This window comes from Lipotes vexillifer, unplaced genomic scaffold (assembly GCF_000442215.2).
Source record: "Lipotes vexillifer unplaced genomic scaffold, Lipotes_vexillifer_v1.1 scaffold63, whole genome shotgun sequence".
NCBI lineage: Eukaryota > Metazoa > Chordata > Mammalia > Artiodactyla > Lipotidae > Lipotes > Lipotes vexillifer.
In genome coordinates, this window is record NW_006784492.1 from 879738 (window position 1) to 884668 (window position 4931).

The window sequence follows — 4931 nt, forward strand, 5'->3', positions numbered from 1 at the left end:
TCTCTCTCTCTCTCTCTCTCTCACACACACACACACACACCCACCCCATTGCTTCTTTCAAGACAATTATTTTAAAGAAAACTCCATATGTAAAAAATGATGGTGCGATGTGATTTGACTAAATCAGACAAGACCCCATTAGCGTCTCCCTCCTCCCGCCCCCAGGTCGGGTCCACGTCGTCTTCCAGGAGCTGCGGACGCCCTGGGAATCGGCTGCCCTGGGAACCCGGAGCGCCAGCTTTTAAAGGTTAATGCAGACGCGTCTCAAGCACGCCTCCCCCACCCCAAGTGCAGCCAAGCCAGCGTCCTCCTCAGAAGGAGGAATTTGATCGAATGTTAATCCTCTCCACATGTAGAATATTCCAGATATTAGCCCCGAGCTCAGAGTGCCTTTTGAACTTGTGAACAGAAATTGATTCAAGGTGACGAATTTGTAATCAGTTTATGATTGATGGGCCGCGTTTCCAGAAAGGCAGCTCCGTGTCCTTTCCTCCTGCCCTGGAAGCAAATGTGTTTCACTTTATCTCTCCCCATCCCGGGACCCCGAGGACCAGGAGAAAGAAAATAAAGTCAACTGCAATATTTAACTTGTATTAGAACAGATGCCACTTAATTAAGGGATCAGTGGGAAGGAAGTGCTAAAATAGAGCTTTGGGGGGCTCACCCTCCCGTCTGGACAGAGGGCAGATCGGATGTTAAGTTAAACTATTAGTGTGATTAGGTGAATAATGACTTTGCAACTAATTTCGCTGGATTGGAAAGAGAGCAGGACAGGGTCAAAATAGAAACATCTGCTTGAATATTCTAATTTCAAAGGATAATTGCAGAAGGGCTGCTCAGGCTGGCCGCCACCCCCTTTCTTTCTTTTTCTTTCTTTCTTCCCCTTCTTTCTTTTTTTTAATCGAAACTGCCTTGAAGTGACTTTGAGTTCAGCCCTAGCAAAGTTCAGCTGGAAAGTTCTCAGGGCAGAAACGCAGGGGGGCAACAACCAGGCAAGCGCAGCGGCTCCGGAAACCTCTCAGTCGCTGGCCTGCAGGTCGGCGCTGCTCTCTGGGAGCCACCAGGGCAGCGGGCAGCGGGCAGCGGGCAGTGGCCTTGACCTTCTCGGGGCCGGGATGCCTTTGAGAATCTGAGGAAAGCCTTAAACCGCCCCCATCCCATTTGATAAAAGAACAGGCGCGTAGCAGGAAAACCTTGAGGGCAGGTTCACAGACCCCGGAGGTCGCACCGTTTCCAGCCGTCCTTCCCTGTGGTCACCTTACCTCTTCTGTCTGTGGGCAGTGGCGCGCCAGCAAAACCACTCTTAAAACGAAAAGCGCGAACCTTGATTTGCAGCATCTGCCGGTGCCTGTGGTGTAAATACCCCTCCAAGGCCAATGGTAGGCCACCAACGCGAGGTCACGGGGTTGACCTCACTGGGACAGTCACAGATGGGCATGTCCAGCTCTTGCTGACCTGAGCCAGCTCTGCACAGCGCTGCCTCTGGGCCTTTGTTCACGCCGTTCCTCCCACTGGGATCGCCCTTCCCTGGCCTTCCCGGCCTGAGAAGTGTCCACTGGCTTTCCAGGGTCAGTCCCCTGGTCCTGGGCTATGTAGGGCCTCTTGAGGCCTGGACTCCCCTGCCGATGGGGCTCCTTCACCTTTCCTTCCAGCCCGGCAAGCACATGCTCCCCTGGGGCAGCTCTCTCCACTTTCCAAGTCACCTGTATCTACACCATTCTTTTCCTCCCCCTCTTTTTTCATTTTCACCCATTCAACAACCACTTCCGAGTGACGGCTCTGTGCTCCACACCAGGGGAACGGGACAGACCTAGTGCCTGGCCTCGTGGACCTTACGGTAGAGTGGACGGACAGACCTCACTGGGGGACAGCGGGAAGGGGGCAGAGCTGAGGATCCTTGGGGAAAGGGTGGTTATAGGGCCTAATCCAGGGGTGGGGCTATGAACGACTCCCAAGGGCAAGGAGCTTTGAGCCAAGCCTGTCTGGACAGCATGGATGGCACAGCAGGAGGAAGGGTGGTGCTCCGGGCAGAAGAGGGGCTTGTGCAAAGGTCCTGGGGTTAGCTCAGATCAGCACTGAAATCAGACCCTCATGGGGCAGGTGAGGGGGCAAGGCCCGCAAGGTCGCCTCCTTCAGGGCCTCCTAGGGGGCAGGGGCCAACTGGACTCTGTCCTCAGGACAATAGCAGACCCTCACGGGCTTAAGGAGGTGGGGGGGAACAATTGTTGACATTTTAAATTAAAGTTTGTTTTTGCAAAGCTAACACAGATACATGGTGCAGAATTCCAAAGGGCAGCAGGGAAGAGCAAGTGTGCCCTCGTCCTGCCCTGCAGCAGCCAGACCTGGTGCCCTCAGGCCAGCCTCCAGGACAGTGTTGCCTCCCCCTGGGCCTGTGTCCAGATGCGTCCAGTCACTGCAAACACATCTGCATAAATCCACCTCCATGGTGTCCGCTGTGCATTGTTCGGCACTGGGCTTTTCTGTCCTCACATACCGTGTGTGTGTGTGTGTGTGTGTGTGTGTGTGGTGTGTGTGTGTGTGTGTGGTGTGTGAGTGTGTACATGTGCCCGTGAAATCCCACTCCAATGTGCCTGAGAGGACACGGCAGGACGGGACGCAGCCCCGACATGGATGCACATCAGCCCAGCGCCTTCCTGATCCCCCCCACCCCGCCCGGCTTCTCCCAGGCCACACCCTACTCTCTGTCAGGCCCAGTGCCAAGCAAGGTGGGGGCAGGGAGGGGCCTCTGGAGACGCTCCTTGGGGACAAACATCTGAGGAGCACCAAGGCCGATGCCCCTGTGTTCCAAGCAAGGTTTCTACATGCCAGGGGCAGAGGGACCCTCTGCAGGCTTGTTGCAGCTTCTAGAAAGTCGGCGAGCATTAAATGAGCACCTACTATGTGCTGGACACCAAGGCGAGACACGAGCAGAAAACGCAGCCTCCACCCCCCTGGAATGGAGGCTCCCAGAGGAGGGAACTGGTAGGGTGCGAGAGGCCACTGGGACGGACAGACCCAGGGAAGATCCGGAAGCTGAGGATGTAGCCCCGGGTCTCGGCCCCATCGCTGACATGACCCTGGGCAAGTCATTCCTCCTCCTGGGTCCCCAGGGCAGCGGCAGGAGAATCTCTGAGACCCTCCAGCTGTGGGACAGAGACACTGTGAAAGTACGTGGGCCTGAGAACGGAGAGATGGGGTGAGGGAAACCCCATTTCTGCTTGGTGGGCAGGGATGGGTGACCATGGGGCCCTGGAGGTGAGGCCCCCAAGGACGCATGGAGGATCCAAACCAGCTATGAACTCCTGAGACAAGCCGGAGCCATGCTAAGTGCCTCGGGAACTGCTTGTTTAATTCAGTGCAAAGCTTCTGTTTAATGTATTTTTTATTGAAGTCGAGTTGATTTACACTGTTGTGTGAATCTCTGCTATACAGCAAAGCGACTCAGTTATACATATAAATATTCTTTCTCATATTCTTTTCCATGATGGTTTATCAAAGGATATTGAATATAGTTCCCTGTGCTCTACGGTAGGACCTGGTTGTTTATCCATCCTATTTATACTAGGTTGCATCTACTGACCCCAAACTCCCTAAACAAAAGGATAAATGCAGCCGCTTTGGAAAACAGAGTTACCACACGACCTAGCAGACTCCAGAGAAATAAGACATACATCTACCCAGACACTTGTTCACAAATGATTAGAAGAGAATCATTCGCCACAGCCCCAAAGTAGAAATCGTCCAAATGCCCATCCGCCGATGGACAGATCCGCAGAGGGAGGTACGTCTACACGGGGACTGCTACATGGCCATGAAAAGGAGTGGGATCCGGAGGTTTGCTGTGATGTGGATGAAACTCAACACTGTGATGCTCGGTGAAAGAAGCCGGTCACAAAAGGCCACATATATATGATTCGTGCCTACGAAACGTCCAGAACCAGGAAACCTCCAGAGACAGAGCATGGATCAGTGGTGGTTGGGCTGGGGTTGGGAGGATATGGGAGGTGAGAGCTAACGGGCGGGGGTTTCCTCTCGAGGGGATAAGAATTTCTGAAACTGAGTCGTGATGGCTGCATGTGTTTGTGAGTCTACTGCGCACCCCTGACTGTAGACTTTAAAAAGGACATTGTCTTCAGCTCCATTTCCCAGCTAGGTAAGTGGAGGCGCAGACAGGTGACGATGACTTCTTCAAGCCACAAGCCTGGAGGGAGTGGAGCTGGGGTCAGTCCCCAATGGGAGGGGCATGGGGCTAGTTGGGGAATGAGTTCCCAGGCCGGGGCGGTGGGGGTATCAGGGAGCTGTGGGGGCAGCTGGGGCCTGGAGTGAGGGGTAAGAGCCCTGCCGGGCCGCCTCCTGCTCCGCCCGCAGGCCCGCCTGCACTGGGCCCCCGCCCCAGCTTCAGGGTCTCCCCAGAACTGTGGTTCTCACCTTCTCCACAGCCCAGGCTCCCCCAGCGAGCTGGGCCCGGCGCCGATGACCAACACATCCTGGAAAAGTGGACAGACAAGTGAACATGGGGGGCGGCCAGGCCTCCCCACAGCTCCGCATCTAACTGGGCTGCTGTAGACAGTAGAAGGGATGCTGTATTGATTCTGCTGGGACAGCTTCGGACCCCAGGACTGTACTGAGAAAACTGGGGTGTACAGTCATCTGGGGAATGAAAGGAACACTGGCCAGGGCTGCGGGAGAGGGGAACTCAGCCACAGCAGTCCCAGAAGGCTTCCTGGAAGAGGAGGCACTTGACCTGTGCTCCCTGGGGAAGCAGATCGGGGGGACAGCCCAATTCACCCCCCTAAAACGAGAAAACAGGGAGAAGACTGTGACCCTAGGAAGCGCATCATTTGCCCCAACGTCTCTCGAGCTGACCATCTGTGTGTAGCCACTTCTGGCCCTTGGCCCTTAGAGGGAGGGTGTCCAACCTGAGTGTGTGG